This window comes from Thalia democratica, chromosome 2 (genome assembly GCF_965202585.1).
Source record: "Thalia democratica chromosome 2, ktThaDemo2.hap1.1, whole genome shotgun sequence".
Classification (NCBI taxonomy): domain Eukaryota; kingdom Metazoa; phylum Chordata; class Thaliacea; order Salpida; family Salpidae; genus Thalia; species Thalia democratica.
Genome location: NC_139166.1, coordinates 49690008 through 49705001, shown reverse-complemented (window position 1 = coordinate 49705001; position 14994 = coordinate 49690008).

Below are 14994 nucleotides of genomic sequence, written 5' to 3'. Positions count from 1 at the left end.
TTTACAATATTTAAGCTTAAATGTTTTTTTATTGTAAAATTTTTGAAAAGTAATCAACTATTAAAACTATTAAATTTGTTAAACTTTTATTTTCTTATTTCTTGGAATGCTTAGTTTTATGATCTAAAGTCTAAACAAAAGCACATTTATTAACAAAAATAAAGTTGTTGAATAGTAGTTAAAACTTTTACGTTTAATAAGTTACTCAAATTCAATAGAACTGACACATTGATATAAAATCATTGCACAATGATTATTACATTTTTTGCTAAGCTTAAACAAGCTTTAAATTGTTTAAGATAAACAAGTCGTATGAAACAAAAAAAAAACAGACTAATGGCTAACTCATTGTTTTTAGAAACATCAGTTTACGACTTTAATATCTTGATAAAAGTAAAATTGTGAAAATTTATTAGTTTATTAATGTTATTACTTTAGTAGCTATAAAAATTTTGAGATCTATTTTTATCTAAGTAATAGATCTATAAGTTATATAAAGAATATATTTTCTTGAAACAAACATTTATAAACCAAGCATAAATGTAAGCTTTTGTATAGTTCAATTCTAGATGTTATTACTTTTCGTTAGCTTTAAGTGTAATACTGAATAACTTACAATGAATAATCATATATTTAAACTGATAAACGTTAACAATTTCAGCCATGTATTTTTTTTCAAAAACAATACACGAAGAAGAAAATTTTGATATTTTATTTATCTATAGTTTAGTTCATGCGAAAGTGTTTGCAAAAAATAACTTTGACTGTGAAATGCTTTTAAGCACTTATAAAATAACAAAAACCTTTTAAAAGTGACGAGCTTACAAACACAAACACTGACTGATGAATTTTATAAAAAACTGAATAGCAAAGTATATTCGAATTTTTGAAAATAAACATGATTGAACAAAACCAAAATTATTTCAATGTCAAAATTAAAAAAAATACATTTTTTATAACATAAATAGTATTTGAATAGAAGTTTACTCGATTTTACAAAGAAAAAAGTAAACAAAGTAAGACTAATGTCTAAATATAAATAAGCAGTAGAAGATATTCATTTTAGTACAATTTTAAAATATAAAACATTAATTTATACTTTAACAAAAAAGGTTTGATATTTTATTATTATTATTTAAATCTTTTAGTTTGTAGAATAACTTTCAAGCTAAATTTTAAAACATCTTGAAAAAGAAATATTGATTATTTTTTATTTTTCAACAATGTTGAATTATTTAATAATAAACAATGATTTACTACTTTACACAACTACTTAATGCATAAAAAATATATTCAAAATTAAAAAACAATATTAATTCTGCTTATAATATATTTTTTTACTCATTTTTTAAACTTTTAAGCAGTTTTTTTTTTCAAAAAAAAAACACTAAAAGAAACAAACTTTTCAAAAAAAACTATTTTTTCTGCATGCTAACATTTGTTTTGCTTTTTGTTGCTACTTTTACTGAAACATTTGAAGTATAAACAAACACAATTTTTGACTTCATTGTTAGCTTAATCCTGTACTTTTATCTTTGTATTTGAGTAATAAGAAACCAAATCCAGCTATAAACTTTTATCACAAATGTAACTCGTTATTTAAAAGCATTGATCATTTAGCTTCTTTATTAACATTCATTTGAGTACAATAGAGTATAAGCCAAACCCTAATACAACAAAGGAAACTAAACTATGAATTTGTAAAAAAAAAGTCAGCTTATTTAAAGTTGGATAATGTTGTTTAAACATTGTTTTAAAAATCACTGTCATTAAAGATAACATTTATACGTGATTTCAAAAACTTTATTAAAAATGAACGGTTTTTGACGAAATAGGATACAAACAAATTTAATCATGTTAATTTTTGTTATCGCTCAATCTGATAAATATTTCATAAAATAGACAGTAAAATAAACATAAAAACTAATGCTAGGTTATAAACATTTTAAAACTTTTAAAAGCTTTAAAATATTTCGATAACGCATTCTACTTAGTAAAGACATTTAGCATAATAATAACGTAGATAAAGTTTCTTTTTTTGTATAAAAATAAGGTATAAATATTATTATACTTATGTAAAAACGCTTTAAATAACTTATAGTTATAAATACTAAAAACATAAATACTAAAACTTTATTTGTAAACTAAAAGAGTCATATTTAGTTGCTGAACAATAACTGCAAAATTTTTTTTTAGAAAAAAGAAATAATTTTAAGTTTTATGACTTTTTTACTTTTGCTTATTTTAAAGTGTAAAATACTTTATAATGTAATATTTTTCAAATTGTAGCTTTAAGTATTACTTTGTACAACCCAGAATAGATATGTTAATAAATTGTTATTCAATAAAAAAAAAAGTTAATACATATCTTAGTCTATATCAGTTTACACTAACTTAAAAAGAATAAATATTAATGAAGACTCTAACATCTTTTTAAAACGTTACTTATATGATATTGTGATAAAATAAATCTGAGTTACATAGACAGATCTAATTTATTATTCAAAGCACAGTTACTTTATGAAAGAATAAAATTTTATTAAAGATGATACTTAATGTGGATGATACCAAACAAGTAAATATTTTATTAATTCAAAATTATTTATTTTAGATAGTTGTGGGTTCTACTTAAAAAAATATCTTAACTAGGATAACAATGATTATTAATGGTTGCAAAAATTTAACAAAAAAAATAATTTAGAGTACTTAAAACATGTTTCATTTAACACTATTAAAAGAAACAAAAAAAAAATTTTAGAAACTTACCTGACTTTTAGTTTGTTTTTATGAGTCAACCGCCTGTTTCATAAAACTAAACCAAGTACAATAAATAAGATACAATGAAACATGTTCTTTATTTTTAAACGAAACTATATTATAAGCTGGTGCAAAGCTCAAATAACTCTATAGTCAATAGTAAATAGTTTTAATATCAAAGTAATTAAGTTGTGTGTGCAACAATTCTAATTTGAAAGGCACAAACATTTGTGCATTGTAACATAAATAGTTTATTAGATTACTCTTGTTTCTATTTTATTTCCTTTCACAGACCAGTTAGTATTAATAGATAAGATTTGTTAATAACTTTTAGTGATATAACAACTATTTTGTTATCTCATTAAAACAGTTCTTTTATCTAGTGAACTCTTACCCCACTTCTAGTTGGATGTTTAGAATCACTAATGATATGAATCAATATGGACATTGGACAACTATTCTGAGAAGCTTGTTCTTTTATCTAATTTATTGTGATCAAGACAGGTAAAAATACTGAGAAAAGTCAATCTGTTTTATAGTAAAATGTATACAATTAGCTTTCTGCTACTAAAGGAGCAAACTTAAAAATATTTCACTCATATCAAAGTATATCTGACTTTTGTCTTATAGAGTTCGCTCTTAGTTATTATAAGTGTATACAATACATACACTCTAGAAAATAAATTGGAATACAACGGTCAGTCAACTTCGTTTGACCTGCCAAAAAATGCTTTATAAAATCAAATGATTCTCAGTTACCATATTGAAAAAAATTGACACTTTATGCAGATATTATTTACCTACAAAAGTATCTAAAAATTTATTAGTAGAATTAAACCGTATCTGCTGGCCTAACTTAATTGTTAAGTAATTACTGGTTATTTTTACTCTTTTAGTTTATGTGATATTTATAAAACTTTAAGCACAAGCAAAAGTTCCTGTCCTGGACAAGATGTCAAAAGGTACCCGTGACGTGCGACTCGATAACCAAAAGGTTCTTCGTGCACCAGGTCTTAGGACCAAACTTTTTGAGCACTTTTTTGTCGTTAAATAATGTTTATAATAAAAAACAACTAAATGTAAGAAAACTAATTAATTAAAGTCATCTAGTTTTACGTACAATGTTTTAGGATGTAAATAATAATTCTATATAAAATTTCACGATTACATTTATTCAAATGTATTTTATAAATAAAAATCACTTATGACGCTTATTGCTTAGATACAAAAAAAACATTTAAAACGATGTTTTCAATTTTTATTATTAAAAACTGACTTATCAAAATGCAAACTCAAAATTATAAGATAGTTTATACTGTTTTGAGCATACTTTTGTTCACTGCGACAATCACTGCTTATATAGCACAAACTTTTCTATCTGGAAATAACAGTTCATACTCTAAGCTGTTAAATTTGTTAGAGTATCTCTTAGATGAAGGAGGTAAAGAAGAAATAATGATTGAAAATTTAGATGGCAGTATTTATACTGAAAATACGATGGAAGAAAGAACAATTACTTGTCTTTTGACAAAACTAGTTTATCAAAAAACAGAACAGTTTATTCAATGTCTAGAGTTTTACATTCAAGAGCATACTTTAGATGTGGCGGTTTTCTTTTTGCTGATCCTACAGATCATTCATTTGCTAAATGGTGTTACAAACGTTATAGAGCGAAGAATCAATGGTATCACTCTTCACATTGTAGAAAATACACCACCAATGACTATGTTGCAACTTATAGCACCAACTATGGAAACTATGTCTTTGGAAGATAAGATAGAAAAAGAAATAAGTTTCAACTTTGCAACACGTTCAAGTGAACACACAAACAACGATACTGAAATTCTTTCTTCCTCACAAGAAATTCTTTCAGGTTTAGAATGCCCAAGTATAAAAGAAACGATTGAAGAAAAAAATCTTCCTACAAACGAAGAAATTAAACTAAGCTGTGATAGTTTTCAAACTCAACATACAAATTTTTTCGACTTGTTGGACATTCAACCTAGCTTTGAAAGCACTTATACCGAGGGCAAACATAACAAGCTTTTGTTTGGGGGAAACCCAACAATGTTAGTAAGTGATTTTGACTGCGAAAATTTTCTATCTACCAACGATACGATATATGCTACATTTTCCGACTTGCGAAAGGTAGCGAGAAATTACGATTTTGAAGCAAATATGCCAGTGTTATCTGACTGCGAAATACTTCAAAGACCACCTTTGCTGACAGTTCCGCCAGGATTCGGAGTCCAAAACACTAAAAACTCTCACTATGTTTCACCTCCGCCAGGATTCGGAGCTAGAAACCCAAATAACTCTCAGTATGTTTCGCCTCCGCCTGGATTCAAAGCTAGAAACTCAAATAACTCTCAGTATGTTTCGCCTCCGCCTGGATTCGAAGCTAGAAACCCAAATATCTCTCAGTATGTTTCGCCTCCGCCTGGATTCGTAGCTAGAAACCCAAACATCTCTCAGTATGTTTCGCCTCCGCCTGGATTCGTAGCTAGAAACCCAAATATATCTCAGTATGTTTCGAATCCGCCTGGATTCAAAGCTAGAAACTCAAATAACTCTCAGTATGTTTCGCCTCCGCCTGGATTCGAAGCTAGAAACACAAATATCTCTCAGTATGTTTCGCCTCCGCCAGGATTCAAAGCTAGAAACTCAAATAACTCTCAGTATGTTTCGCCTCCGCCTGGATTCGAAGCTAGAAACCCAAATATCTCTCAGTATGCTTCACCTCCGCCAGGATTCGGAGCTAGAAATCCAAATAAATCTCAGTATGTTTCGCCTCCGCCAGGATTCGGAGCTAGAAACCCAAATATTTCTCAGTATGTTTCAACTCCGCCAGGATTCAAAGCTAGAAACTCAAATAACTCTCAGTATGTTTCGCCTCCGCCAGGATTCGGAGCTAGATATCCAAATAAATCTCAGAATGTTTCGCCTCCGCCAGGATTCGGAGCTAGAAACCCAAATATCTCTCACTATGTTTCGCCTCCGCAAGGATTAAAAACTCGAAACTCAAATAACTCTCAGTATGTTTCGCCTCCGCTAGGATTCGGTGCTCGAAACTCTAATATCTCCCAGTATGTTTCGCCTCCGCCTGGATTCGGAGCTCGAAACTCAAATAACCTTCATGTTGTCTCGACTCCGCCAGAATTCGAAGCTCAAAATCCAAATAACTCTCAATATGTTTCGCCTCCGCAAGGATTCAAAACTCTAAACCAAAATAACTCTCAGTATGTTTCGCCTCCGCCAGGATTCGGAGTCCAAAATTGCAAAATTTCCAAGGTTGAAGTTTTTCAAAAATTAGGTGAAGCAAAATCAAATTTTGGCGTAACGCCTGGCTTTAAACAAATTAAAACTGTTTACAAAAACAAGCCAGACCAAAACTTACTACAAGCAATTTCATATATTGAAAGTTTGACTTCCAATTTGAAGAAAGAACTGAGATCTACTAAAACTCTGTTGAAATTTCCACCAGGTTTTCAGGAAAATGTCTCAAGTTGAAAGTGAAATTTAAACAACAAAACGACTTATCTACTGATAAAACAAAGTAATTTGACTAAATTTCAAATACACTTGCTGCTGCCAGAGGCGAGGCAACTGGCTGAAAAAACTGCCTCTAGGTCGTAATAAATTGATTAAAAAAAATAATGTGTTTTTATTTTTAAGTAAGAGATCTTAATTTGCTTAAATATTTTAATTGTCAGTAAAAATGATTCTAAACTAGTACGTTTTTATTTGAAACATTACCAAATACGTAAGTAGAAATGGTTGTTGAAAATTGAACTAATATTTTCTTAAAAGGCCTATAATAGTTGACTTACTAACTATCGTCATGATAAGTTTTAACTAGCACATATTTAAATTAGTCGTTAAAATATTTTATAGAATGTAAGCTAAATTGTAAGCTAATACAAAGTAAAACTATATATTTGGCCGTAAAAAATTGTAACTAAAGTTATTAAACATTATTATAAAAAATACTTGATAAAAACCGTGGTAATAAAAATCATACTCAGCAAAATCTAACTGGTTATTCAAGCTATAACTTTATATTAGGCATTTTTTAGATATAATTACTAAACTAAAATGACTCCTTTGTTTTATATTCATCAGGGTTGCCAAATGTTTTTGAAAAATTTTCTCTATGTTTTCAAAATTTCCTCCAGGTTTTTAATAGTACACATTTTTGGGTCTATTTTTAGTTTAAAGTTAAGTTTAAGGTAATAAACTGTGTTAAATAGTAAAAAAATTGAATTTTTTCTACTTAAATTTTAAAGATTTTAGGTTTTTTTTGTGATTTTTGTTCAGAGTTCCAGGTATTTTTCAATACTTTTCAAATTCCAGGTTTTCTAGCCTAAATTGTCAAACTCAAGGTTTTCAGGTTTTTTAATAACCCTGATTCATGGTAATTCGTGCTCTATATCAGTTTTAATAACAATTCTTAGCTCACTTAAAAGCGCATAAAATCACTGTGGTGTTATTTATAGATAATTTACGAAAATAACAAAAAATCAATTATTATAAGACTCATATGGACACGTCTGTGTGAAGCTTTTTGATTTTTGTTGTTTTTTTAGCACCATGGTCTTAAATATAACAATTTGATTGACTAACTTTTTCTAAAATATAAAAAGAAAAACATAAATTTCAACCGGAAATGTTTTTTGAATAGAAAAGTCGATGACAGTTTTTAATTTAATATTAGGCATTCACTTTTTTTGTTAAAAGCTCTAACCACCACCTGTTAGAGTAAAATGTCCAATTCTTAAAACGTTAAGATCGTGCAGTCAAAAAAAAGCAAAGCTTACTATAACTTTTTCTACTACTTTTTCATAAACTAAAATTTTTTTATTAATGTTATCAAAACGCTGATGATAAAAAAAAGGTGATTATTAACATATCAATATTTTTTTTTAAGTAGCAAAAACTTTAAACTGTATAATTCGAGACATAAACAAAAAGGAATGTTCGAAAAAAACTACAAACTTTAGTCAGTGATTTACAAAATGCACTGTATGATTTTAAATCAGGGTTGCCACAGATCAAGCTGAGAAAGATTTTATAACTTTTTACTAAAATTTGTTTGACTTTTTTAAATCAAAATCTTAATTTAAACTTATTCTAAAATACATAACTAAACACTTGAAACTATATAAAGCTCTCTGTCTTATTTCTATACAGGTTTAAATATAAGTTTTTGCTGAGTTGAATCATCTAACTTCCATAACATCACTTGAACGGTTACATGACTATTCAAATTCTGATAATTAAAATTTCGACAATTCAAGTTCCGACAACTCAAATTCGGATAATTCAAACAACGACAATCCAAATTCGGACAATTTAAGTTCCGACAACTCAAATTCGGACAATTTAAATTCTGAGAACTCAAATTCGGACAATTCAAACTACGAAAATTCGAATTCGGACAATTTAAATGCTAAGAATTCGAATTTTACCATCCAAATTCCAGTATTTTAAATTTTGAAACTTAAATTGTGACAATTTATATTTCGACAATCAAATTCGGACAATTCAAATTCAAATAATTTAAATTCTAGCTACTGAAACTCCGACACTTCAAACCCGACAATTTTAATTTTGGTAATTCAAATGCCGACAACTAAAACTCCGACAACTAAAACCAACAACATAAAATAAAGTTTCAAGAAATATTTATTTTTATAGCAAGTAACCTCTTTTTAGTTTTTGCTATTAAAGCTTTGACAGCATTAATTGTTTTGTTTATTGTTACCTTAAATAACAAACTTTAACTCTAAAATAAATTTAAAAGATAATCAAAGTAAAATGTTGTTTTATTAATAGTTTAACAATAAGAATTTATTTTATCGTAACTTTTAATTGTATATCTCCATACTTATCGTTTTTCAGCGATGTGTTTTTTAATTTGTTAAGTTTTATTCTGAAATCTTCAAGATGTTGTGTAGGCTAGTAATCTTACTTTTTAGAGTAGAGTTTGGCAATGTACGGCCTGCGGGCCGGATCCGGCCCTCAGAGTTAAAATGACCGGTCCGTTAAGGTCAGTATTACAAAAACTTTATAAAACTTTGTATTATAATTTTACAAAAAAAAACTGTAAAAATTTTACTTTAAAAAACTTATTTTAAAAGTTGAATTTTAATTTACGTACAGTGATAAAAGCACCTTATTTTTTCGTAACATTTTATTTAGCTCAAATTCAGTGGTAATATTTTTACTTATACTATACCAAACTAAGAGATATGCTTGGTTGTATATACGTGGTACTGACTATAACGCGATATTAAAATGATATCCTTACGTAGTTAAATGCTACTTTTAAGACTAATCTTGTTAATTAATAAAGTAGGTATATAAAGTATAAATTTGACTTACACTATTGTTCTAAAAAACTATAAGTGTTTATTGAACCTTAACTGATGTTTATTGAAATAGGTTTACAAAGTAGTTACGTTACTTAAACTATTATTTATTGAAGTAAGTTTAAAAAATAGTTAGAAATCTTAAAGTACTTTTATAATGAAATGGAGTCATTAAGTTTAGACTATATTTACATTAAATAAATGTGCGATAAACTAAAACCGTTTATTTTCTTTTTACTTTCTTTAACGAGGTTGTAACCTATCATTCAAGTTTTCAAATGTTTGCTATAAGTATTGTTTATTTCCTTTTATACGTTGATTTTAATTTATATCTATTTTTTAGTTCTTATGTTACTAAACAAATTTTAAAGTACATTTTTATACACAAAACTCTGTTAATTGTTGATTAGCTTTTTTTCTTTCATTTCATTTATTTATTATTATTAATGTAAGTTTATTGTCATACGAAGGACCCAGGCATCAAAACCTAGGCCACTTATACAGAAAGACATACAACAAAAAGACAAAAATAAACCAAAATTACATTAAAAATGAAAAAAAACTGAGTTTAACTAATTAAAGTTTAAAATTAACATAAAAACACAAAAATTATAACACAAAATTTATAATTCCGGTGCTTCCGAAAAGAGAACAACAATATCCTACTCCAACTTCACCCGAACAAATGGTTTCACTCCAAAACTGGTTTCACTTTCATTCGAACAACTGGATTCACATTATTTGAACAACTGGTTCAGCCTTCATTTGAGTAACTAGTTTAACTTTTATCCATACAACTTGTTTCACTTTTATTCGTATAACTAGAACCGCTTTTATCTGAACAACGTGTTTCACTTTTGTTAGGACAGCCTGCTTCATATTTACTTTCAAATCTTTAATACTCAGATAACTCAGCGTTTGTTGGACTTTCGTAGTAGCTGATAAATGTTGAGAACACTGACTATAAACAAAACTTAAAAACCCAAGGCCCTAAGCACTTTAACAGAATTAAGTATGTATTAAGTAACAGGTTTTGTTATACACAGAGGAAAGGCGCCGCTAATAAAATAAAGCTATAGGTTAAACCAAATTAGACAAATACAACCAGTGGTTAATGAAGAAATAACAAAAAAAAAATTAATTGTGAATTTTGCTGACAAAATATTTATTTAGATCAAACTTTTTTAACCTTAACCGAAAATGCTCAACTTTTTTACAAGAAACTAATTTGTTTGGAAGCTTGTTCCATAATTCAACTGAACGATAAAAAAAAGAGTTATGCCAAACATTATTATTGAAATTATGTCTGCATGTAAATTTTTTGTTGTTACCTCTCAGTAAATAAGTACATTTATGAGGTTCAAAAATAGACTGTAAATTAATTGTAGTTTCACTAATTAGTTTGAAAAAAATAATTAAGTCAAACTCAATCCTTCTATACTCTAAAGACTTAATACCAAGTTTTCAGAGTCTATCAAAATAAGATGTGTATGAAATGTTGCAACGGTTGAAGACTATTCTTGTATATTTTCTTTGAATGGATTCAAGATGGTTAATATCTTTCTTCAAGTATGGAGACCAAATTGGTGTGTTGTATTCTAACTTAGGACGAATGTAAACGAGATAAATTTTTTTAGAATGTTTATATCTGTAGATTTAAAACTCTTTAAAACTTGAAAAGAAATAGTTGATGCAATTTGATAAACGTAATTGATATGGTGGTTCCATTTTAGGTTTTCAGCAATAAAAATTCCCAGATCTTTAAACACTTTAGTTGAAGGTAAACTTATGTTGTTTATTCTAAATTCAGAAGTGATACTAGATGTATTTTTTTGAATGTTTAGAACCTGACATTTACTAGGATTTAAAACTAGTTTTCTTTCTTTTAGCCAATGATAAATTTTATCCAAAGATTTTTGTAGAATTGTGTTAGAATGGCTAAAAATTTTTGTATCGTCTGCAAAGAGATTTATGTTGCTATCAACATCTACTTCTAAAACTATATCATTGATATGAATTATAAATAAAAGTGGGCCAATAACCCCTCCTTGAGGCACTCCACTGAAAACAGGTAAAGACTCTGAAAAAGTGTTACCAATAACTACTTTTTAGGTTCTGTTTTCAAGAAACTCTTTGAACCAGCTAACTAAACTTTTATGAATTTTGTATTGAGTTAAAGTCTTTATTAGTTTAAAATGGGATACAGAGTCAAAAGCCTTTTGAATGTCTGTGTAAATAACTTTAGTAGACTTATTGCTTAGAAATGAAACCAACCATGAGTGTAAGCAATTCAACAGTTGATAACTAGATGATCAATTAGGTAGAAAACCAAACTGTTTATGTGAAATTAGCTTATTTAAAAAAAGATGATCAAGTATTTTTAGAGAAATTATATGTTCGAAAATTCTACAAAAACTGCTTGTCAAAGAAATGGGTCTGTAGTTTAAAGGGTTGTACTTACTACCTTTTTTGTGCACTGTTATGACATATGAGACTTTCCACTGGTTTGGTACAGAGGATGTAGCTAGTGAACAATTAAAAATTAGTGAAATTGGAAGAATTAGGGAATAAATAGTACGTTTAATTAAATATGAAGGAATGTTTTCAGGCGTTCTGATTATTTTATCTTTTAAATGATTAACAGACTTAACTATTTCATCATTGCTTATGAAGAAGTTTTTCATTTCCAAACACTTTTTACTAACAAGTTTAAAATTTTTGTCATCACAATCTTTAATAAATACCTTTTGAAAGGACTTGTTAAAAAAAGAGGCTTTATCAAGTTCTGATATTATTGGAAAATTATTTTCATTAATTAATACAGGTAAAGAAGGTGTTAACTTGAGCTTTGATTTTACATAGCTGTAGAATTTTTTTGAGTTTGTGTTTTGGCAAAAACGTTTTTCATGTTCTATGTTGAACACTTTCACTGCTTTTTCATATTTTTTTGATACAGTTTTGTATTTTTGTATCATCTGCTTATCTAACTTACATTGTTTGTAGAGTTTTAGTTTTTCTCTTAACAGCTTTTTTATATCAGAAGGATATGTTTTCATTTTTCTGTCTTGTTTAATTAAAGGCACAAATTGTTTGATTGAAGTTTTATTGTTTTGATAAATCTATCATAAAACATTTGTAGATTTTTTGAGTTGTTAAAAAAAACTTTCCAATTTATTTCTGATAAAAATTTATTAATATTCTCAAAATTTGCTCTACGAAAATCTGGATAGAGTGATTTAGGAGATTGTTTTTTAATTTTGTGAACACTTATCCCAAACAAAATAACATTGTGATCATTTATATTTGTTAAAAGTGAATCAACCAAATGAAACTTAACTCTATATAATGCTATATAATTACAAAGCAGTAAATCGAGGATATTACCGTTCTTATGGGTAGGTGAGTCAATAAGTTGTGTAAGGAGATTATCTGAACAAAGTTTAATAAAACATTTGTGACAGTCATTGTAGGTTGTGCTTGGGATATTCCAGTCTATATTTGGCAAATTAAAGTCACCTAAAATGTAAAAAGGAGACTGTTTTGGAATAAGGTTTCTGATTAAGTCGATCATGTTTGAAACAACAGCTAGAGATTTAAAGGAACTTGGAGGGATGTAGACACATAAAAATCTCAATTTGAGTCCTTCAAGAATCAAATCAAAACATAAAAATTCAAAACCATCAGATGAAACAAAATTAGTTTTTACTTCAATTAATTTTAAAAAGTTTTTAAATATAACAGCAACGCCTCCTACCCTGCCTATTCTGTCATTACGGATTATATTATACCCTAGAGGACAAAAATTTGAATCAATAACATTTGAATTTAACCATGTTTCAGTTAAAAAAAATTAATCTAAATTTTGTGTACACATATAACATTCAATGAAGCTTATCTTGTTTAAAATAGATCTTATATTTGTATATGAAACATTTAAAAATAAATCTCTACTAGAGGTTAAACTATTAGAAAAAACAGTGCCTGAGGCCTTAGTATTAGAACCATTAAAGATTAAACTAGATGATTTAAGGTGCATGTCAGTGTTGAAGCTTGATTTATTAGGCCCAGAGATCCTGGGCGTTAAACCGAAAGGGCAGTTGAGTACTTTCAACTATTTTGTTTTGTTTTATAACGTATCTTATGTTCAAATTTTTACTTTCAGCTTCTGCTTGTTTTTGTTTTAGTTCAAATCTCAATTTTCTAAAATGTTCCATCTCTGATTTTGTTCGATCAATATTAATGTAGATACTAATTTGTTTTCCCAGATGCTGTATTTTAAGGTTTCTTAGACTCAATAGTCGTTTTCTGCTAGATTGTGTCAGTAGTTTCAAAATTATTGGTCTCGTTTTATTGCAGTTGTATTTACCAATACGGTATAATGTATTCAATTCAGTTTCAGCTATCTTGTTGGAACCTAGAGAACTTTGTATTTTATTGAGGTCATTTTTTGCATTTTCTACCGTATAAACTGATGTATTGCTAATGTTTTCGGGAATATTAAATACTATGACATTTAAAGCTTTTTTTTCTTTCAATTTCCTTTCAGTTTCAGCATTTATTTGATGTGTTACTAGTGACAATTTACTGTCAATGTTACTGATAAAGTCTGGCTGTTTTTGAAAGGAGTTTGTTGATGCTTCTGCATACATTGAAAGTTTCTTTTCAAAATTATCAAACTTTTTGCAGAACTCTGTTTTAAATTTCATAAAACTTTCATTTAGTGAACTGATTTGGTGATCAAGAGACTTTTCTGTACTTTGTTTCTAGTAGACCTCCTCATGACTTTTTTGTGTATTCTGGATACTGATTTCAAGTTCCTTGATTTTAGTTTCATACTGACTTTTCAAGTTATGGATTTCTTTTTCCATTGATTAAAATTTTGCATCTTTTTTCTTCCTAGTTGTAGCAAACTTTCCTTTGTTGCTTTACTAACTTTGCAGTTTTCAATGATACTTTTTATTTCCAATTCAGACATATTAATTTACTTAAATATAGCCTTATTCAATATATTGAATTTTGATTGTTTTATTACTAAAGATTTAAATATTTAAATGATAAAAAACTAAATCTAACATTTGAAAACTAAGAAATTTTATAAGCATGTGGTGTACGACTCGGTAACAGAAAGGCTCCTTTGTACACCAGGTCCTTAGACCAAACTTTTTGAGCGCTTTTATTATAGTTAAATAAATAAATATTTAAGTTATCCCTTCTGTCGGCTTTGGCAATCGCGACCTTTTCTAGTATGCAAGTACTGCAAATTATTTGTAGGTTTTTAGCTATGCCAATATGGTGTATTATTTCCCAGTCTATTTTATATTATATGTTATTATTTTTAATTGCCAGATGTATTTCGATATTCCTGTGCCATTTTGTTTGTAGTTTTTAAAATTGAAAGAAATAAATTCATTATTTCTCCTCTAGTAGCTCTAGTTTATTTGTTTTCTAAATTCAAAACATTTAATCTAATGTTTACTTTAAAAGGTTATTATGTCATTTAAAGAATACAATCATTTTAAGTTTGAAATATTGATAAAAATACTTATTTAAGTTTTATTTTATAATTACGTTAGCCTAAGAAAATAAAATAACATTGTAAAAAAGTTTTATCAATTTCAGCTATAAGACATAAAAATACTGTATTGTAATACTCGTTTTAGTTTTTGCAATCAGAACTCGGGTCTTGGTCTTGTCACCGTGACTCGATCCTCAATTTCTTGTCACTGACTACATTGCATAAGTTGAGTTAGACTATCGAATTAATATTTGTAAATTCTTATTTATATTGTATATTTAATGGAAAAGAGGTTTTGTTAAGCAGTTTCTTGTTAAGCAATACTTTAATGATGTTCAATATATATTTTTT